Raw genomic sequence first — 22,735 nt, 5'->3', positions numbered from 1 at the left:
TGGTCGCCAATAAATTATAAGCTTTAGCAAGAGTTAGACTTTTAAGCATTTATTAAGGAGAATAAGAATTTGGTAAAGAGAGAGAAAAAGGCCTAGATTCCTATCTATTAAAGGGAGAGCACATTTCTAGCTCCCTTCTCCGCCAGAGTCCAGAGGAAAGAGGCCCGAGACTCCGCGCCAGTCTCTTCCTTCCTCCTCCCACTAGTCCGCGTCACTTCCTGATACCAAAGACAAGACTCCTGGTCTTGCCCTCAAAGACCTTCGCTTCATGGGCAGAACTCTTCTACAGTTAGTATCCAGCAGGTGGCGTTATTCCAATCGTTACATCTTCTTGATCCCCTCCCCCTTAGGGCAGAGCTCTGAAGGGCAGGGCCAGCATTTGGTGGAATAATCTTTGTAGCAAGCTTTAGAGAGACAAAATAATAGAGTGGAGGGAGCTGTGGCCTTACAGACAAAATCCTGCTTCAGGTACTCTCTAGCTGGGTGACTCCAGGCAAGCCACTCAACTTGCTGAGTCTCAGTTTCCTCCTCTGCGGTCGGTCGTATGTAAAGCTCTTTGCCAACTCTAAATGTGAATTGTCATAATAATCAGAGGAATGTGATTGGGCCGCTAGTCTGCTAGTAACTCCCTAGGAAGCAGGGTAAGTATAGTGGACAGAGAATGTGCTTGGGATCCTGGGCTTGAGCTCCAATCCATCTCTGATGCTTATCATCTGCATGACCCTGGGAAAGATCCTTAACTTCTCCATGCCTCAGTTTCTCTCATCTGTAAAATAAAGTCCCTCCTGGTTCTAATCATCGATGAACCTGTGTGATATGAGTCTGGGAGTATTAAACAAGAGGGTCTCAGCTGTTTGCTGGTTGGGAGCAGCGGTGTGCACCCCTACCCTCAGTTTACATTTAGTTCTTACCTTGATAAGATGCTGTAGGACATGGCCTCTTGGTCAATGTCTGAGACGGATGCTGATATAAAGGGCTCCTGGGTACAATGATGGAAAGAGTCTGGATTTGAAGCTAGCTAGCATTGGTAGTATGAAAGAGAAGGGAAAGAGATTAGCCATGTAACTATGAATGGGAGGTTTCCAATACTCTCTTTTAGCCTCAGACACTTCCTAGTTGTGTGACCCTGAGCAAGTCATTTAACCCTGTTTGTCTCAGTTTCCTCATCTGTAAAATGAGCTAAAGAAGGAAATGGCAAAACACTATAGTATCTTTGCCAAGAAAATCCCAAATGGGTTTAGACCTTTAGAATCAATCCCAAACTCCTCTGTTTAGCATCTAAAGCTCAGGTTGAAGAAGCCTGACTTTGGAGTTAGAGGACCCTCCCCCCCTGCCCCTGGCCACTCCATCTCTCATTTCTCTGCATTTGCCCTGGCTTTCCCCTACCCAAAATGCTCTGCCTCCTCACCTCCATCTCTTAGAATCCCTGGCTTCCTTGAAGACTTAACTCAAATACTACCTTCTGCAGGACACTTGTCCTGGTCCCCCACCCCCACCCCATCCCCACCAGCTGCTCATGCCTTCTTCTTGGAATTTATGTGCAGTGGCTTAATGGGATAACATTAGTCTTGAATTCAGATGCCAATATTTTTGGGTGCCCTCTCTCCTTTCCCACACTCCTTTGGAAACTCTGTTATTAAACAAATAACCTATTATTTCAATTAATGAAACTCCTTCAGTTAATAAAACCCTTGTAACAAGAATTCAGTCAATAAAAACAAATTCCCACTTTGGCTATGTCCAAAAACTTGTCTCAATCTGCAGCCTCAATCAACAGAGTCTCTATTTAGAGATGGGCAACATTTTCCATTACAAGTGCTCTGGAATTGTGGTTGGCCACTGCATCGATCAGAGTTATTCAGTCTTTCAAAGTTATTTGTCTTCACAGTATTGTTATTTTGTAAATTGCCATGCTGGTTCTGCTCCCTTCATTTTGCATCTGTTCAGACAAGTCTTCCTGGGTTTCCTAAAATCATCCCTCTCATCTCCTAGCTTTCTTGAAGTCCCAACTAAAATCTCATCTCCTACAGGAAGCCTTTTCCAACCCCTCTTAATAGAATTAAGTACCTTCCTTTAGTTGATTGTTTTCTATTAATCCTGTATAGAACTTGCTTAGACAGCTAGGTGGTGCAGTGGATAGAGCATTGGGTCTGGAGTCAGGAAGTCCCAAGTTCAGATACTTACTTAGCTGAGTGACACTGGGCAAGTCATTGAACTGAGCTGGAGGAGGAAATGGCAAACCACTCTAGTATTTTTGCCAAGAAAACCCCCATGGGATCATGAAGAATTGACTGAAAAACAACATGTATCAGGCACTGTGCTAAATACTAGGAATACAAAGTTTCAGTAGTGACTAAAACTTGGGAAACTGTATATTGTTAACATAGCATCTTCCTCAGGGGTTTCCAAATACTCTTCCTCCTAGGAGATAACTATACAACTCCAGACTTTGGGGGGAAATCTACTTTGTAGCATTTCTCTCATTTTATTCTATCTTTTTGCTCTCCAGTTCCTTTAACAAAGTTGCCTTGTGTTCACAGATTCCTTTAAGAGGAAGGTCACCTAGATAAGGATTGGTCAAACTTCTTCAGGAGATAACAAACCTTTGAAGTTACAGGAAGTGCCCAGCAAGCCATATTCCCCAAAAAGGTCAGTAATGGAAAGAAAGGCTCTATATGCTACAAAATATTCATGGCAGTATTTTTTTGTGGTAGCAATGAGCTAGAAACAAAATAGATGTCCATTAGTGGGGGAACAAATCATGGTTTGTGAATGCAATGGGATATCACTGTGCCACAAGAAATTTTGATGAACATGGTGAATGCAGGGGAACATGGAAAGATCTACTCCAACTGATGTGGAATGGGCAGGAAGCAGAACCAAGACAACAATATACATGATGACCATGACCAGGTGAAATGAAACTGAACACTCTTAGTCCCTGTGATGACCAAGCTAGGCCAATGGAAAAGAGCTGAGAAAATATGCCTTCCAGTCCTCCTTGCAGAGGTGAGGGCTTATAGGTGCAGAATAGTATATACCCCATCGGACATGCTTGATATGTTGGCTGGTTTTGCAAAATGGCTTTTCCCTCCTTTATTTATTTATTTGACCTGCTCACAAATTCACATTTTAATATAAAATATTCATACAGCAGACCTATCCTCTCTCCTAGTTGAATACTGTTATGGACCAGCCCTTTTCTACCTCCTTGTGAATGTTAATAGGAATTCCAAAAGCCACTGGGCCACATGGGGGACTGTTCCCTTTTTTAAAAAATTTTTTCATTAAAAGGGATGGCTTTCCCAGTAGGGAAAGGGAAGAATATATATTTGGATATGGAAGTGATGGGTTTTTATATTGTATATAATATGTGCCTGTATATATGTTGTTTTATATAATATATGCATATTTTATGTACATAAGTAATATATGCATATATGTATATGTACCAATATATATTGGGGCAGCTAGGTGGCACAGTGGAGGGAGCACTGTTCCTGGAGTCAAGAGGACCTGAGTTCAAATCTCACCTCAGACAGTTACTAGCTGTGTGACTCTGGGCAAGTCACTTAACCCCAATTGCCTTAAAACATCTGAAGCCATCTCCAATCGTCCTGATGTATATCTTGCCACTGGACCCAGAGGACTCTGGAGGAGAGAGTGAGGTTGGTGACTTTGCACAGCCCTCTCTCACTTAAATCTAATTCACTGCAAGTCATGACACCACCCTGATGTCATAGTCCTCTTTGAGAATGAAGGGCAAACAACAGCAATCCATAAGTATTACATATTATTTTTTTAAATCACCTAAATATCCAGATATATCATATGGGGTGTGTGCGTGTATGTGTGTGTAAAAGTCCATGGATCCCAGTTTAAGAACCCCTGTGAAATCTATGATAAAGAGAATGAGCATTAGGAATGTTGTCAGTCAGGGTCCTATTGACGCAGGTAGCCTCAGATGAAAAGCTTCTTGGCTGAGAAATGAGATCTCTTTAGTTTTCCCTGCATGGAGTGCTGGGTCAATGTCTTTTGATCAGAGGCAGATCTTTCTGAGGAGGCCCGGAGGTGCTGTGGGATTTGATGCCATCAGCCCAGTGTCAGTCACCAACAGAGAGTCTGAAGCACCTTTCTCTCTCCTTCCATTTGGGCTCTGAGCTGGATATCATCTGGGCTAGTGACACATGTACTTCTAGACAGAGCCCCTGCCCTAAGTGATGGCAATCTTGGGTGGAACATGGAACAAAGTCATCTTCTCAGCTCCACTGGCCACAGAATCTGAGATGATTTTTACACCTAGGCAGGAGAGGCCCTGGTTAAGCACAAGCAAAGGTCAAATGGCTTGAACTTTAGAGACCTATGTGCCATATGTTGTAAGTGTTTTATGAGTTGGGACCTTTTCTTCTTCATCTTTGTATTCCCAGGTCCTAGTTCAGTGCCTGGCATACAATAGGTGCTTAATAAATGCTTATTGATTGATTGATCAACTCCCAGCCCAGCACTCTGTCCCCTACACTATACTGCCTCTTGAGTTTATACTTCTCTTTATGGGGTTCCAGCCTGTTTTAATACTGTTAAGGGCTAAAATTCTAGCTAAACTGTCTAAACTATTTAATGAGTGGTCGCCAATAAATTATAAGCTTTAGCAAGAGTTAGACTTTTAAGCATTTATTAAGGAGAATAAGAATTTGATAAAGAGAGAGAGAAAGACCTAGATTCCTATCTATTAAAGGGAGAGCACATTTCTAGCTCCCCTCTCCACCAGCGTCCTGAGGAAAGAAGAGCGAGAGCGAGCGCCAGTCTCTTCCTTCCTCCTCCCACTAGTCCGCGTCACTTCCTGACGCCAAAGAAAAGACTCCTGGTCTTGTCCTCAAAGACCTTCATTTCATGGGCGGAACTCTTCTACAGTAAGTCTCCAGCAGGTGGCGTCATTCCAATCGTTACAATACTAAAGACTGATGGGGGCAGCTAGGTGGCGCAGTAGATAAAGCACAGGCCCTGGATTCAGGAGGACCAAGTTCAAATCAAACACTTGACACTTACTAGCTGTGTGACCCTGGGTGGCACAGTGGATAAAGCACAGGCCCTGGATTCAGGAGGACCTGAATTCAAATCTGGCCTCAGACACTTGACACTTACTAGCTGTGTGACCCTGGGCAAGTCACTTAACCCCCATTGCCCCTCGCAAAAAAAAAAAAATTAAAGAATGATGAATCTCTAGCTTGAAAGGCAGACTGACTTCATTGGTTTTTTTTTAAAGGACCCGGGCTTGAAATCCAGAAGATCTGGGTTCAAAACCTGCTTTTACTAGCTAAATGACCCTGCTTCATCTCTTGGTGTCCCAGGCAACTCTCTAAAACAAAGGTTCTTCACCTTTTTGGAGTCCTGGACTTCTTGGTCAGTCTGGTGACCCTTCTTAGACTAATACTTTTAAATAATTGAAGGGAATGTTAAATTTCAACTTAGAAGTTAGTGAAAATAAAGATGCAGTTTTCTCCCTCCAGGTCTATGGACCCTCCTGACATTGTCTTTTGGGTCTACCCTGCCTAAGACTATTTATTATATATTGTAGAATAGGCACCAGTCTACATTGGTAGAGGGAGTTTCCAGCCTGGGATTTTCTTACACTGGTGAAATCACAGTCCAGGACCAAAACAAATGGTAGACATAGCAGTTATGTTAAAACAAGACCTCTGAGTTCAGAGATGTGAAGAGATTCAAATCTTCATGGATGGGGCAACATCTGAGATGGGCATTCCTATCTGATTGGGAGGAAATGCTATGAATAAATGTAGGAAAGTCATGTGGGTAGAGCCCACCTGAATGGTTAAGAGGGAGAGATGAGGTTAGATTGGCCTTAGATGATAGAGGTCCTCTAAAGCCCACAAGCTTCCAGGGAGATGCTTTTAAAAAAAGGAGGCTGATTTCAGGTCTGTGTAAGGAAAACTGCCAGCAATCAGCCAACCAGCATTTATTTCTTCAGTGTTTCCTCTGTGGACAGCACTCGGTTAAACTCTGGGATTACAACTAAAATGGTTCCTGCCCACAAAGAGCTTACTTACAGCCTTTAAAATTTGTATCCTGGGGGCAGCTAGGTGGCGCAGTGGATAAAGCACCGGCCCTGGAGTCAGGGGTACCTGAGTTTAAATTTGGCCTCAGAGACTTGACACTTACTAGCTGTGTGACCTCGGGCAAGTCACTTAACCCCCATTGCCCCACCAAAAAAAAAAATTGTATCCAGCCACCAAACACCCCCAACACAGAATATCTCCATAAACAAAGTAGAACAGAAAAAGAGGCTTCTAAGTGAAGCCATGAATATGATGTACAGTTTGTGCTTTTTAAAAAACAGAGAATAAACTCAGTCTGATTCTTTCAGAGCTGAAGGAGCTTCCTGATAAGTCCTGGGGTAGCGTGGGCTGCCTGCAGAGAAAAAAGGCTTCCCCAACTGCAGGTCTTAAAGCAGAGGCCAGATAGCCACTTGCTAGGTGTTCTGGCCTGGGGCTTCCCCAAGTAGGGGTTGGTCTGCATGTAAAACCCTGGAATTCTCTCATTTTGTAAGATCCAGATGAAGTTGCTGATCTACATGGCTAGAGACAGTTTTGACAATGGGAACTCATAGGAATTATGGGACTGCAGGTCCAGACCCTATCACTATTCCCTCAAGAAAACCAGCTCATTTTACAAATGAGGAAACTGAGGCAAACAGTGCTAAGTAACTTGCCCAAGGTCACATGGCTGGTGTCTGAGGCCAGATTTGAACTCAGAAGAGGTCTTCCTGGCTCCAGGTACTCGATCCACTAAGCCACCTTGCTGTTCTCATAAATCATAAGGAAATGCCATTGACCAAGTAGGGATTGGACAGATCCTTCAGAGGTACTGAAGGGCTGGGTTCACCAGAACTGTCAGGAAATAGCTGGTAAGGGAGAGCCCCTTGTGAGGGAAAGAAGATTTTTCTCCTTCCCTTCTTCTTACTTAGTAGGCAAAACCCCAGTCAGTGATTTGAGAGTTTGTCAGTTTGAGAGACTTCAAGGCATGGTTAAAATGTATCCAGCAGGGAACAGTAACACACACTCTCTAGTCCGAACTGACACTGAGAGGAAGTCATGGGAGGAAGCAGTTTGAAGAAGTGTGACCCAACAACGGAGGGGAGAGTTGACCATAGCTTCAATGGAATATAAACTCTGACAATTAAAAGGCCAGCAAGTAAGGACTCCACAAGGAAAGAAAGGACCTTAGATCCTGCAATACCAGAGGCGTGACTGAGTTGCCTTGGCCACATATGTATGTTTCACTATCTTTGTGATCTACATTTGTACTCCTTTCCACAGATGCTGTCGTGAGAGAGTACACCCCAAATTTATGGGAAAATATTTATAACTATTATTCTGTATTATATTAATAAATACCCTTACTTAGAGCTAAGCATGTTACTTGCTGACTATTAAGGGAAAAATCATTGGTGGGGGCTCATGGGCTATATTTTAGGAGTGCAAATATGCAACCTACCCTAGACCCCAAATGTATCCATCATTTTCTAGGGAAGAAGTCTAGAATGGATGTTACATATAAGATAACCATCCTCACCCCATGTTTCTTTTTCTATTTTTTCCCAAGGTGTTTTGGAAGCTGTAAGAAGATATAGTGTTGTTGTTGAGTCTTTTTCAGCTGTGACCCCATTTGACGATCATTGGTGACGAGGAACTCACCACCTAAAGAGGCAACTCAATCTAAATTCTTAGACCGATCTTCCTTATGGTGAGCTGAAGTCCACTTCCCTCTTGTTAAGGGCTAAAATTCTAGCTAAACTGTCTAAAATATCTAATGAGTGGTCGCCAATAAATTATAAGCTTTAGCAAGAGTTAGACTTTTAAGCATTTATTAAGGAGAATAAGAATTTGGTAAAGAGAGAGAGAAAGGCCCAGATTCCTATCTAGCACATTTCTAGCTCCCTTCTCCGCCAGCGTCCTCAGGAAAGAGCCCCAGAGTCAGCGCCAGTCTCTTCCTTCCTCCTCCCACTAGTCCGCGTCACTTCCTCCCAAAGAAAAGACTCCTGGTCTTGCCCTCAAAGACCTTCGCTTCATGGGCAGAACTCTTCTACAGTAAGTATCCAGCAGGTGCCGTCATTCCAATCGTTACACTCTACATTTCCATCCACTGCTGTCCTCATTCATTCACTCATTCATTCATTCATTCAGCAAGTATTTATTAAGTAAACATGGATGGCAAGCAGTGTGCACCATGCTGGACTCTTAAACCTGCCTCTCCAGTCCAGTCTTCTCCTCTGACTCCAGACCTGACTCCAGCTGTCCACATGACCACTCCCCAGCACCATGTCCAAAATGGGGCTGATCATCTTTCCTCCTACAGCTCCTCTCTTTCAGTTCATTATTTCCCCCTGTGTCCCCTGTCTGTAAGCTCAGAGCTACCGCTGCCTCTCCTCTCCTCTGCATCTCTTAGAGCCAATTGATCACTGCACCTGTTACTTCCACGTCCACATCCCCTTTTCACATCTGCCCCTCCTTTCTCCTTCACCACCCCCCAGGGCTCCTGGGGCACAAGAGCACCTTGCAGGTGTTCCTGTCTCCACTCTTCCAGCCCATCTTCTGTCCCACTGCCAGAATGACCTTGTGCCTAAATCTCATGTCACTCATCCACTCAAAACTTATCAGGGGCTCCCTATTGTCTTCTGAGTAAACTTCAAAGAATTCTGTTCAACAGATTACCCCTTCGAATTTGTAACTGAGAAACAAAGGACAGTCAGGCACACTCTGCCCTATGCTCTAGATTTGAGGAGAGAAGATTTCAGTACCTTCGGAAAAGGGCAGTAGGATTCCATGGCTCAAAATTCTACAGGGGAAGCCAGGAAAGATATTCTAAAAGGAAATTCTGGGGCAGCTAGGTGGCGCAGTGGATAGAGCACTGGCCCTGGATTCAGGAGTACCTGAGTTCAAATCCAGCCTCAGACACTTAACACTAGCTGTGTGACTCTGGGCAAGTCACTTAACCCCAATTGCCTCACCAAAAAAAAATAAATAAATAAAAGGAAATTCTAAAGAAAGAAATCCTCCCAGTGAGGCAGCTAGGCAGTGCCATAGAGTGCCGGCCCTGGAGTCAGGAAGACCTAAGTTAAAACCCTGCCTCAGACATTTACTTACAAGCTGTGGAACCCTGCGCAAGTCCCTGACCCACTGCCTGCCTCAGTTTCCTCAACTGTAAAATGGGGATAATAATAGCACCTACATCTTCAGGTCGCTATAAGGATCAAATGACATAATGTTTGTAAAGGGCTTTGCAGTGTCTGGTGCATAGTAAGGATTTAACAGATGTGAGAATCATCTCACAAGTGGAATCATCTAAAGAGAGTCAAGTGTTTGCATGGGGAACTCACTTTCCAACTGATATTTTTTAAAAGCCAGCAGACTGGAGTAGGTTCAAATCCCAGACCTTTCCTGACTGTATAATTGAGGCTTAACTCAATGTGCCTCAGTTTCCCCAACTGGACAATCGTTAGACTCTGTGACCTCTAAGGTCCCCTCCATTTCTAAATCCATGCTCTGAAGACTTGGTCTTTTTTTCCCCAGGGCATGGTGGGAGTTTTAAAGATGTGAATTGAGACCAAAAACAGGAAAGCTTCCTAAAGCTTTCCAAGAGTGGAACAGGGCGCCCTCGGAAGGCAGTGACTTCCTCGTCACTCTGCAAGATCACCTGTTGGGGATGTTGTGGAAAGGATCCCTGTTCAACTATATGCAGGTCCTTGAAGGTCCCTTCTAACTCCTGAGTCTGTTCTGTGTTTCTTGGACTGTTACCCTAGTCCAGTTGGCCCCCGGGAAGCTGGGGATATGCCCCTGTCCATTTTGTTCCAGGGCTGGCAGGAAGAGAGACTGGAGTTTCTAAGCTAGTACCATGTGACTTTTAAGACACGTTTAACATGATCATAATACATAACGTATATCAGATTGCTTGCTGGCTTCAGGAGGGGAGAGAGAAGGGAGGGTGGGAGAAAAATTTGGAACTCAAAAAATATCTTTACATGTAATTGGAAAAAAAATTTAAAAATCAAATCAAATTAAATTTTTTTTAAAAAGACATATCCAAGAATGTTCACAGCTAAACAGGCCTGGGCAGCGAGGATCTTGGGATACCCAGGAGGGCCTTCTTGGCCAAAGTGGTTCCCTTGACCCTCCTTGCTGGGGAGCCTGAGTACTTCAAAATGGGCTTTTGGGATGTGTTGGGATGGCAAGCCAGGATGAGGGATGGGGCAGTATCTGCTGAGGGAACGCAGAGCTCTGCGTTGGTGATCTCTGCCATTCGCCAGCTGCCCCTGAACAGGAGAGGGCGAAGCTGGGCACCTTCCCAAACCTCCTGCCAACCATCTCCCAGGGAACAAGATCCTGCTGGAGGAGGAGGAAGGAGGCAAGGCGCCAGCTCGATCTCCGTGAGCCATAGCTGCTCTGCCTGGGCTAGTCACGAGCTCAACAAGGCAGCCTTCTCCCTTCCTTGAGGAGGGCTGCCCCCTCACCCAAGCCAGGAAACAGCCCCCAAGCCCTTGTAGGCCTTCAGCAAGGGGCTCCCTCCTCCACCGAGTGGACCAACCACTGGGGCCAGAGCACTGGAAAGGACTCCTGGGGCCATCTATTCCAACCCATGCAAGAAAGGAGTCCTCGCTATAGCATACCTGAGAAGTGGTCGCCCCACCTCTGGGTGGAGACCCCTGAGAAGGGGGAGCCCAGCAGCCTCCCCGGGAGCCCATCCCACTTTGGGGCAGCTCCCCTTGTCAGGAAGCTTCTCCTGACATCAAACCTGAATGTGCCTCCTTGCTGAAGCTGCCCAATGCTCTTGTTGGGCCCTTGGGGGCCAAGCAGAGCAAGTCTGATCTCTTCTGCATGACTGCCATTCAATCGCTGGAATACAACAAGCACCCCCTAAGCCTTCTCTTTTCCAGGGGAGCCATCGCCAACTCATTCAGTGTCACATGACCTAGACTCAAAGCCCTTCACCATTCTAGGTCCCCTGCTCTGGACCTTCTTAAGCCATGGCTGGCACCTAGAACCGAGCCTTTTATTGTTGTTGTTGTTGTTGTTGAGTCATGTCCAACTCTTCATGACCCCATTTGGGGTTTTCTTGGCAAAGATACTGAAGCTGTGTTCCATTTCCTTCTCCAACTCATTTTACAGGCGAGGAAACTGAGGCAAACAGGGTGAAGTGACTTACCCAGGGTTATACATCTAGTGTGTGAGGCTGGATTTGAACTCGGGTCTTCCTGACTCCAGACTCAACACTTTATCCATTGAACCACCTGGTTTTAAACTAATCAGGACAGAATGCAGAGGTACTATCACTAGAGGCAGTGAGTTCAAATTCTGCTTCATACACTTAATAGATGTGTGACCCTGAGGAAGTCACTCAAATGCTATCTGCCTTAGTTTCCTCAACTGTAAAATGGTCATCATGACAGCACCTACCTTGTAGGGTTATTGTGAGGATCAAATGAAATTATGTGCTTAGCGCAGTGCCTAGTACACAGTAGGGACTTCATAAATGCTTGTTTCCTTGATCCTGGAGGTTGTGCTTCATTTAATGCTGCCCAAGGTCATGCTCATCTTTTTGGCTGCTACATTCATCTACTAAACCATATTTAGTCTACTAAAACTCCTGCCTCTTTTTCAGAAAAGCTGTGGGTGTAGCCCTGCTTCCTCCCCCATCTTATACTTGTGAAGTTGATTTCTTGAACCCAGACATAACATTTTACATTTGCAACAATTAAGTACAGCCCCCTCCCAGCTTCCTGATGAAGAGTGCCACCCACACCAGGCTATGAGATTTTCTTTTTTTAAGTGAGGCAATTGGGGTTAAGTGACTTACCCAGGGTCACACAGCTAGTGTCTGAGGCTGGATTTGAACTCAGGTACTCCTGACTCCAGGGCCAGTGCTTTATCCACTGCTCCACCTAGCTGCCTCAAGCTATGAGATTTTTAAAAGGAGGGGAAGAGCTGGGTCTGAAAAACCAACTAATCTTGTCCAAGAAAAGCTAATACCTCTCCACTGTCTCTGTAGTTGCTCAACCAAGATTTGAACTCCCACATCAAACCATCTAATGTGTCAGACTCCATGGCATAACTAACAATAAGGCTAATAATTATAGATGGCATTTATGTAACACTTTAAGGTTTGCAAAACACTTAATAAATATTGTCTCATTTTATTCTCAAAACAACCCTAGAAAGGAGGTGCTATTATTCCCATTTTACGAATGAGAAAACTGAGGCAGACAGAGGTTAAGTGACTTGCCAGTGTCACACTGCTAGCATCTCAGGTCAAATTTGAACTCAGGTCTTCCTGACTCCAAGCCAGTAAGAAATTGAGATGAGATTATCTAATCTGACTCTTAGTCCAGCATTCTGCCCACTGGGCTTTCTAGCTGCTTCTCAAGACAGTTCCCTGTGTTCCCCAGGTTAGCTACCTTAAATCCCTTGGCTAACAGAGCCCCAACTATTCTGGATAGCCCCACCCACCAGCAACCTGGGGGATTTGCAGCCCCCCTGCACTATCATGACCCCCTCCATTTCATCCTTTTAAAAAAATTTTTTTTAAGTGAGGCAATTGGGGTTAAATGACTTGGCCAGGGTCACACAGCTAGTAAGTGTTAAGTATCTGAGGCCGGATTTGAACTCAGGTACTCCTGACTCCAGGGCCAGTGCTCTATCTACTGTGCCACCTAACTGCCCCAATAATTTCTTTTTAAAGTTTCCTTTAAAAAAATTTTTTTTTAATTTTGTGAGGCAATTGGGGTTAAATGACTTGCCTAGGGTCACACAGCCAGTAAGTGTTAACTCTCTGAGGCCGGATTTGAACTCAGGTCCTCCTGACTCCAGGGCCGGTGCTCTATCCACTGCGCCATCTAGCTTCCCCCATTCTTTTTTAACATGTGCAATTATGTAAACATTACCATATGAGTAATTTTGTACAAGAAAACTTGAATAAAAGAAAAAATGAAAGTGAAAAACATCATGCTTCAGTCTGAATTCCATCAATATCAGTTCTTTCTTTGGAGGTGTATAGTATGTTTTCATCAATAGTCCTTTGAGATTGTCTTGGATCATTCTATTGTTGAGAATAGTCAAGTCATTCAAAGTTCTTCATCAAACAATATCGCTGTCTCTGTGCACAGTGTTCTGGTTCTGCTCACTTCACTATCTATCAGTTCATACAAGTCTTTCCAGGCCTTTCTTTTTTTTTTTTTTTTAAGTGAGGCAATTGGGATTAAGTGACTTGCCCAGGGTCACACAGCTAGTAAGTGTTAAGTGTCTAAGGCCGGATTTGAACTCAGGTACTCCTGACTCCAAGGCCAGTGCTCTATCCACTGCGCCATCTAGCTGCCCCTTTCCAGGCCTTTCTGAAATCATCCTGCTTGTCATTTCTTATAGCACAAGAATATTCCATCCCCATCATATACCACAGCTTGTTTAGTCATTCCCCAATGGATGGGCCTTCCTTTGATCTCCAATTCTTAGTCACCACAAAAAGAGCTGCTAGAAATGTTTTTGTACAAATAGGTCTTTTTCTCTTTTGGGGATGTCTTTGGGCTATAAACCAAGCACCTCCACTTCAATCTAATCATCAGACTGCTATTTGGAGAGTCAGAGCAGCTTGTGGTCCCATGGGTGTGTACACTGGGGCTGGGGGAAGTTATGTTGCAAATGTAAGTGGAAGGAATGACATGTAGCCAGCTGAGTAAATGCAACAATGGAGGAGGGGGAAAGACCGAGAATAGGGGAGGGGAGCCCTGTTTGCACTCACACATTCACAGCCCTCTTCGGTTTCCATCTCTCCACTTCCTCCTGTGTTGAAAGATTCCATCCCCAGGCCTTCTCTCAGCTGACTCTCTTCCATACCTCTAGGCTCCTGTCTAACCAGTTCTCTCACTGTTCCCCAAACTCAACATTCCATCCCCCACCTTTGGGCATGCCAGCCTCATTCTTGGCATGCCCACGCCCTCACCCATGCTCTCCAGGTTCAATACCCAGCTCAGTGTTCCTTCCTTTTAAAGCTTTCCCCACCTCCCCAGTTGTGAACACTCTCTCCCTCCATAAATAACCTGCTATTTACTTCTCTGTGTACATGTCGAATTCATTCTAGTAGGACGGAAGCTCCTTCAAAAAAGCTTGTTGTTGTTCAGTGGTGGCCAATTCTCCATGACCCCATTTGGTATTGTTGTTGCAGAGATACTGGAGTGTTCTGCCGTTTCCTTTTCCAGCTCATTTTACAGAGGAGGAAACTGAGGCAAACAGGGTGAAGTGACTTGCCCAGGGTCACACAGTAAGTGTCTGAGGTCACATTTTAACTCAGGTCTTCCTGAATCCAGGCTTGGTGTTCCATCCACTACAGCACCTCCTAGTTGCCCTAGCTGTCCCAGCAGGGGCTGGTGAATTTCTGTCTGTGTCCCTAGCAGGCAGTATGGTGCCTTGAACACCACAGGTGCTAATGGTCATATAGCAGATGGTGCTCCCTAGGAGAGTCCCAGGAGAACTTGGACGAAGTGGTGGTGTGGGGGTGGCGTGGGGCTCGTGTCTTTGTCTGAGAGTTGGCAGCAGGCGCGAGCCAGGCACTTGACCTGGGCACAGCAGATGAAGTGATCACAACTGGAATCAGACTTGAATGGTGAAGTCTTGTCCCAGGCAGTGCTGACTCACCCTGTGCCTCCCCTGATGGCTACAAGCACGCCCTACATTCAGACCAATCTTAAGGCAATCTCTAGTATGAAAGCTGAGTTCAGCTCTTAACGAGGGCTATTTTTCAGCATCTACTTACGCTTTCCTCCTTTCAAAGAGATCTCATTGTAGGGACTCGGTTTACATTCCATTTAACAGTTCAATAAGCATTAATAGTAGTGCCTGGTGACAGCATTTGTGCTAGGTACTGAGATGCAAAGATAAGAAACAAACAAACAAGCGATCCGGTACCTATAATGTGCCTGTAGTGCAGGAGATACAAAGACAAGAAGCAAGCAAACAAGCATCATGATGAATGGAAACTGAGTCAGGAAGAGCCTCCCCTTTCAATAGACTATAAAAGCTATGAAAAAAATCAGAATTAGCATCACCCTTTCTCTTTGGAATGCTTCACCTTGAGGAGCAGCTAGGTGGCGCAGTGAATAAAGCACCAGCCCTGGATTCAGGAGGACCTGAGTTCAAATCCAACCTCAGACACTTTACACACTTACTAGCTGTGTGGCCCTGGACAAGTCACTTAACCCTCATTGCCCCACAAAAAAAAAAAAAAAAAGAAAAGAAAAAAGAAAAAGAAATGCTTCACTTTGAGATTCTGCTGTCTCTGACGTGAACTTCCAGCAAGGTTTTTGGGGGGGCGGGTGTCCTTTGGGGATTTTTCTTTTCTCTCCTTTCTCCTCCTCCCCACCCCCAGCAACAATGGTGACTATGAGCACATAGCAGTCACAGTATGTGCTTGCCTACGTGGGCTAGAGACTGCACTTTTGTGTATTGTCTTCCCTGTTAGATTGTAAGCTTCTAGAAAGCAGGGCCTGTCTTTCTTTTTTTCTATTTGTGTTTCCAATGCTTAGCACAGTGCCTCTCATGCAGTAGAGGCTTAATAAATGCTTATTGACTAACTGGACCTCAAACCTCAGGCTTCCTCCTTTATTTTGTATTCCTTTCCCTGAGACAAGGTCACAGAACAGTGATCCTGAGAAATGGGTCTTTCTTATCCTGACTATAATTTTGGGAATTTAAGAGATCCCTGAGTGAGTGCCACTTCCCCAGCAGGTTTGGCCCCAAACGACGTTTACTTCTTGGAAGCGATGATGACAGACAGGACCAGCCAGAACTCAAAGGGACCAGGGTATCATGCCCGGCTGACCAGAACATGGGGACTTGATGAGATGTACAGATCCCAGGAAAATGTGAAATCTCTGTCTAGCGGTGCTACAGAATTATCTTCACCTTCTGGGAGAATATAATGGGCGCATGGATGGCTGAGTGGGTGGGAGCACGAGGCTGTTTCGTGTTTTAAGAATTTGTTCAATTGAATGTATAAATTTTTGGTCTTGAGGCATGGAGAGACCCTAGACATGAGCCATTCCTCAGCTTTGTTTTCAAGCTTTCCCCTGGGATCCATCTCTAGGGTGGAAACTTAATGAGCCAGAGAGAGCAGAGAGAAGCCCAGGTAGGGTTAGGGGACCCCCAGAATGAAGCTGGCTCTATTTGAGGAGTGAGCAAGAGCCCATGGGGAAGGGAAGCCCCTAGGTCATTCATTGCATCTTGGGGATCATCCTCTATCATCAACACTGGGCTTTGTGCCTTGGGAGAGCCTCCCTTGTGTTCAGAACTTATATGAGTTGGATTCCTTTCTGAGCTGGCCTGCTTATCCTAGCATGGAACAAGTCAGACCTCCCTCCAGAATGCCCCACAGTTTTACAGGGAACCACTGTACAACTTGTTATTGGGAGTGTTACAGAAACCACTGGAGATATTGTGTCTGGGTCTTCATCTGAATTGCCCTTGCCACGACAGGAGATCTACTGCAGAAATAGGTGGGTAGTCCTCCATGCCAGGGACTCTGGGAACCATTTTGACCCAGGACACTCCCAGGACATCTGAGGGTGAGGGGGTGACTTTCAGACAAGCCCAAGTCTCTAGGTCCTGCCACAAGAGCCCCACCTGCCTGCGAGGCTCACTGGGGAGGAGGCTTCGCCTCTGAGAGGGACATCTTCTTTCCTTTTCTTTTGCTAGTTTGGTTTTTAACATGGTATTTTGCTAATTCCTTGGGGTAGGGACAGGCTCTTACAAGCACCAGGCAATCAGGAACGAATAAGAACTTACTCAGAAGCCAAGCAGGATGAGTAAGTGACAATCCTTTCAGTCCTAGAAGACAGTCCCCATGGCCCACATAAGTCCCCTCTTCTCCTTAACTCCCCGCACCAGTCCTCTTGTGGCTGACCAGTCCTGGAAATAACCAGAAGCAGCAGGAGACAGACCACTCTCAACATGCCCCCCAGGACCACCTGGTCCCCTCATCTGAGCATACACACACTGAAATCACCCCTAGACCAATGGGGAACAGAATAGATCACCTCACTGGAACCCCAAGCCCAGTGGGGGCTGGATTCATTGAGAGCTGCACGCTGACTCCCCCGGAACACCCAGCGGGTTCTGTGAGGCGCCCCATTCCCACATGTGCCCTGGTCTCCTGTTTCCTCTATGTGTGTCCCTCACTGGTGATGCCTGTCTGTGTTCATCTTTCCCAGTGATGTTGTATGTGCTTATATGAGAATGTCCCCTGGATTCAGGGAGGAAATGTCCTATTGCTACTCTGCTTACTGTACCATTGAATGACTTTATCTTGAACTAATTGTGTTCTCTGCTGATGAGAGGAAAAAGTAAAGACACTGGGGGCAGGGCTGGTGAGGTCTGGCCATGGTATGTTCCCCTTGGATACTTTGGATCTGAAGTGAGTCGCTGTTCTGGGGGCCCCCAGGTGAGGGGGCTGGCCAGGGATCTCCATCCTGGGCGCCTGGGCACTTACTACAAGGATACGCTGATAAACACTTTATTTTTCTAGGCTCTCATTGGGAAGCAGCTTTCTGATGGGCTGTGGGGATTTTTTCCAGGTCAGACCAGCTGCTGGAAAACAACTATTATGCCCTGTAAAGTGCACTGAAGTGTTCTGTTTACTAACATTTTGAATTGTGGGGGGACATTGTGAATAAGCACTGGGATTATTACTACCCATGGCTGGGCAGGTGTGCCAAACTTGGTACTCCGGAATCAGCCTGCGCCAAGGCCCAAACTTCTGGCCTGCGCCGACCAGGAGGGCATGGACTTTACACCAGGCCGGGAACCCAATGGGAAGCTGCAAAGTACAGGCTGAGGAGAATGAGAAACAGTGGACAATGCCTCCAATGTGTTCTAGGCTTTCTGAAGAAATAACAATTAATGGGACTAGTTGGGAATTCATTAGTTAAGCCCCTGTTGATGATCACTGAGAATTAGTGAGGAGGCATTCCTGGTGAAAGAAGGGGTGACTGAGGACAAAGGGGAGAGCACAGAGCTAAGTGGGACATCTCCTAGAATAAATAAGTCATGTCACAACCATCAGTGAAGTCAGAGAGCTCTGCTAAGAAATTCTGGTGCAGAGGGAATACCGGGCACGGTGGACTGATGAAAAGCCAGTCCACACCAAGTTGGAAAAAGACTGGACAATTGGCTAGCCCTAAAGAAGTTCCCCCAAAAGGTTGGCCTGTTGGGGTGCCAGCCTCCCTCCTGAGCAGGAGGAAAGGAGACGTGGAGGGTGACTCATGAGACTGTGACAAGAGCCCACTTGCTAGTTACAAAGAGACTCTCTGAGTTAGATAACAGCTCAGATGGGGAAGAGACTAGTTTTGGCAGCTGCTAAAAAGGCAGAGATGTCAGTAGAGTCTATCCTGGCTCCAGGGGGGCTTCTGTTCAGGCAGGACAGCCCTGTTCTTGTTTAATGTTCGCTTTGTATGGTCTAAAGAATATATAGAGGCTGTCCCTGCCTGCCCTGGGGGTTTTGTGGTTGTTTGCCCTTCATTCTCAAAGAGGACCATGACACCAGGTGAGGTCATGACGCACTGAATTGGATTGAAGTGTGGGAGGGCTGTGCAAGGTCATCCATCTCACTCTTTCCTCCAGAGCCATCGGGGTCCAGTGGCGAGATATAGATTAGGATGACTGGATATGGCTCCAAATGTTTAAGGCAATCGGGGTTAAGTGACTTGCCCAGGGTCACACTGCTAGTAAGTATCTGAGGTGAGATTTGCACTCTGGTCCTCAAAGTCAGTAATCTATCCACTGAACCACCTAGCTGCCCCGGCCTTGGGGTAGGAGAGGCAGGAAGCTGGCTCACTGGGTTTCCACTTTTGCAGGGATGGCTGGTTGACATATTGTTTTTTTTATTTTTGTTTGTTTTTTTAGGCAATGGGGGTTAAGTGACTTGCCTATGGTCACACAGCTAGTGTCAAGTGTCTGAGGCCGGATTTGAACTCAGGTCCTCCTGAATCCAGGGCCGGTGCTCTATCCACTGCACCATCTAGCTGCCCCTGACATATCGTTTTGAAGGTTGGTCATGCTATTTCTTCAATGAAGAGCGTTTCACCCAAAGCAGTAAACAAAGCTAATGTTCTCTCTACCCCTCAAAGGTCTAGGTACTGGCTGGAGGAGCCTGCTCCTCATCCTGGCCAGGGGAGAGTTCAGTAAACAGAGGCTCCATGAAGGCCTGGAGGGTCGTTGCTCTCAAAAAGCCACCTCCCCCTGGCTGCTCAGGACCCAGCCTGCAGCTCCCTGGCAACAGTGAAGACATGTGCTGGTGACAAAGTCCCAAACAGCCCCAAATAAAGGCCTCTTAGTCACTGCTGAGTCACTTGAAGAAGGTTTGATTCTTCTGGGAAGAGGATTTTAAAAATAAATGGAATCCAGCATTTCCTCAGCATTGGAACCTGTCACACGCTGTGTGCATATTAAGTACATCAAACCAAGGAATTCACTTCACTTTGCTTCACTTCAAAGCATCTAGTAACCCTCTTTGTGCCGAGGCTCTGGGCTGGGCCCAAGGAACACAAGAGAAAAGCCAAATAATCTCTGCTCTCAAGGAGCTGACATTTTACTAGGGTCAGAGAGAGATACAGGGAGAGATTACAGATAAGTAAACAGGAAACGAGTAACAAGGACGTAAGAGAGAGGCCCTGCAGGGCGGTAGCCAGAGATGGCCTTGGAGCCTAGACCCCCTGGGGTTACGTCACACCTATGATTCATCCTGACTATGTCATTCTGGGCAAGCCACTTAAATACATTCTTTGGGCCTCAGTTTCCTTCTCTGCAAAATGAGGGGGTTGGATTAGATGGGGGGTGGAATGGGGCCCCTCATCTTTACACAAGGATTTCTGTGGGCTGCATATTGACTCAGTTCCAAATGAATTGCTATTTATGTTTATTGTATTTTTGTTTATTTTGTTAAATATTTTCCAATTACATTTTAATCTCGTTTGGGTCCCCCCAGGGAGTGTTTGATATCTCTGGCTCCCTATGATCCCTTCTATCTCCAGAGTTATGATCCCACCTATGGGACCTGACACAAGGCTCTCAGACTCTCTGAGTCTCAGTTACCTCATCTGTAAAATGGGGAGGGGGAAAAAGGGGAGAAGCAAAGGCCCCTAAGCCCCCTCCCAAGGCCCAATCCATGATTTGAGGATTCTCATTTTCAGGGTAGGAAAAGAAAAACTCCTAAGTGACCTGGGGGTGTCTGGGACATGAAGAATGAGGGAGGGATCACAGTGTTGCCCTAAGATTCAGGGATGGCCTTCTCACCACTGCTCTGCCCTGCAGTGGGGCCTGCTGCCTGACCCTGACCTGTTGGGGGCTCCTCAGTGCAAATCGGTGCTAACATGAATGAAGGAGTGAATGAAAGAATGAATAGATGGATGGATGGATGGATGAATGAATGAATGAATGGATAGATGGATGGATGAATGGATGGATAGATGGGTGAATGAGTGAGTGAATGGATGAAGGAGTGAAGGAAGGAAGGAAGGAAGGAATAGATGGATGGATAGATGAATGAATGGATGGATGAGTGAGTGAATGAATGAAGGAGTAAGGAGTAAGGGGCAGCTAGGTGGTGCAGTGGATAGACCACTGGCCCTGGATTCAGGAGGACCTCAGTTCAAATCCAGCCTCAGACACTTAACACTAGTGGTGTGACCCTGGGCAAGTCACTTAACCCCAATTGCCTCACCCCCCAAAAAAATTATTAAAAAAATTAATAAAGGAGTGAATGAATGAATGGATGGATGGATGGATGGATGAGTGAGTAAATGAATGAATGAAGGAGTGAAGAAAGGAAGGAGTGAATGAATGAATGAATGGAGTGAAGGAAGGAGTAAAAGAAGAAAGGAATTTATTACTACAGTACAAGCTTATTACAAGCTTACTATATGCCACGAACTTTGTAAACCCTGGGGATACAAAAAGGAAAGTGAGACAGTTCTTGTTTTCCAGGAGCTCACCCTTGTGACAAATGAAAAACCAGAGACAGAGTCTCTGGGTAATCAATAATCAATTTATTAATTTGACTAATTATTTATTAGTCAAATAGGCAAGTCACTTAACCCCCATTGCCTAATTTATTAATTTATTAATCATCATCATAATAAGTTGATGGTCAGTGGCCTCTCTCAGTAACCAAAGACCCCTAATGGAGATACTGAATGCCTCAGTATTTTTTGAAAGGGAATGTCCCTGACATTTAGTGAGGGCGTGGGCTCAAAATCTTCAGCTCCTGCTGAGAACACGGCTTGATCCCAAGCCTCTGACACTTCCAACACTCTGGACAGAGGAATTCATCTCCACCCAGACCACTCTGATTGGTTTTCTCCTTAATGAGTTGGATCACAATAAACTTGGATATGGGTTTATTCCCTGGGGACGAAAATTCACCTAGATTAGATTCTGTTTACAATCTAAACCGAAGTGAGTTGGGTGGGGTCCTGCCCAAGGCTGAGGAGCAAGTACTGGAGGATTAGAGCAATCTCTTCTATCAGGCCCATCGGTCAGAGACTGGCTGACTGACCTACAGGGATAGGTCCCTCAATGAGAAAATAAAAGGCTTGAATCTTAATTAATAATGGGTTATTCATGTAATAGACAATAATCATTTCTCTTACCATCAAATTGAGGGAGATAACAGCTCTTGATGGGCATAGGTCAGTGGGTAGCAAGGTCCCAGAGATCCTTAGGGTGTGGTATCAAGACAGATGGTAAGGTGCAGTGGTCTAGAGGGCACCATGATAAAGGGGACAGCAAGGTCACAGACTCGTCCCTCTGCCCATCACAAAGTGAATATGGCTGGCATCCCTCATTGTTAAGAGGAAGGCCACCTTCATCTTTCACCTTGGGCCTTCCCTCCTTCCAGTTGTGCCATGCCAACCCCATTGTCCCCACTGTCTCTCGTTCCCAGCTACCCTTATAGCCCCTTGTGGTGGTGGGGATATGGCTGAGCCTCTCTGACCACTGGATGAGAAGAGGGCTGAAGCCACAGCCCTCGTGGAATGGCTGGCCTGAGTTGCCTCCTGTCGTGGCTACAGCTACCCCCCACTCTAGCAGACATGATGGTGGGCCCCCTCTCCTGGCTTGTAGAAGGGTGACTCCCTGCTCACTGAAGCAGGTCACCATGACCTGGACCAATTGCCCCAGCTTGGGAGCAGGGAGAGGAGAGGGGAACGAGGAAGGACCAAGGCCTTTGGGGAGGGAGCAGAGGCTCAACCCTTATCCCCTTGGCCATCACAGGTGGCCAGGTGAGGTGACTCACTTCCCAGCCTTCATACAGGGTGGCTCTCATTGAGGAGGAGGATACTTCTGGTCCTGAAGGTGCAAAGATGAGCATGCCCACTGACTCCATGACCCCAACAAGCCTATGCAAATAGGCAGGACCTCTAGCCAACCAGCAGAGACCCCATATTGAACCTCCAGACACACCCACCACTAAGCAAGTTACATGGCCCAGGGCCTACGGTGGATGTGTAGATTCAGAAGGGCCCTTTGAAGTCAGCACGAAGGGGCAGCAATCGACCTACAGTCATCCCACTTGGAAACGCAGGGCCAGGATTCTAACACAGACCCACTAGTGCAGCTACTTAGGAACCCTCTTGATACATCCCCCAAAAGGATCATCCAGATGGGTTACTCCTACCCATTCCCCG

The 22,735-nt window shown here is 46.0% G+C and overlaps 1 long non-coding RNA gene across 3 annotated transcripts in view; it reads left to right on the top strand.

Moving 5' to 3' along the window:
• Window positions 1-19,483, top strand: part of LOC122753130 — a 28,186-nt gene extending 8,703 nt beyond the window's left edge. The window contains exons 2-4 of one of the 3 annotated variants that reach the window (XR_006356248.1): window positions 2,541-2,649; window positions 7,621-7,761; window positions 18,957-19,483. This is a non-coding gene — a long non-coding RNA (uncharacterized LOC122753130). Of the gene's footprint in view, window positions 1-2,540; window positions 2,650-7,620; window positions 7,762-9,587; window positions 9,968-15,785; window positions 16,212-18,956 lie in introns of those variants that run through there. The other 2 variants (XR_006356249.1, XR_006356247.1) reach the window with 2 other exon arrangements.
• Window positions 19,484-22,735: the final 3,252 nt, after the last annotated feature.

Source organism: Dromiciops gliroides, chromosome 4 (genome assembly GCF_019393635.1).
Source record: "Dromiciops gliroides isolate mDroGli1 chromosome 4, mDroGli1.pri, whole genome shotgun sequence".
In the NCBI taxonomy this organism is placed as follows: domain Eukaryota; kingdom Metazoa; phylum Chordata; class Mammalia; order Microbiotheria; family Microbiotheriidae; genus Dromiciops; species Dromiciops gliroides.
The sequence above is the reverse complement of the archived record's forward strand: the minus strand, read 5'-3'. Positions and strand labels throughout refer to the sequence as shown.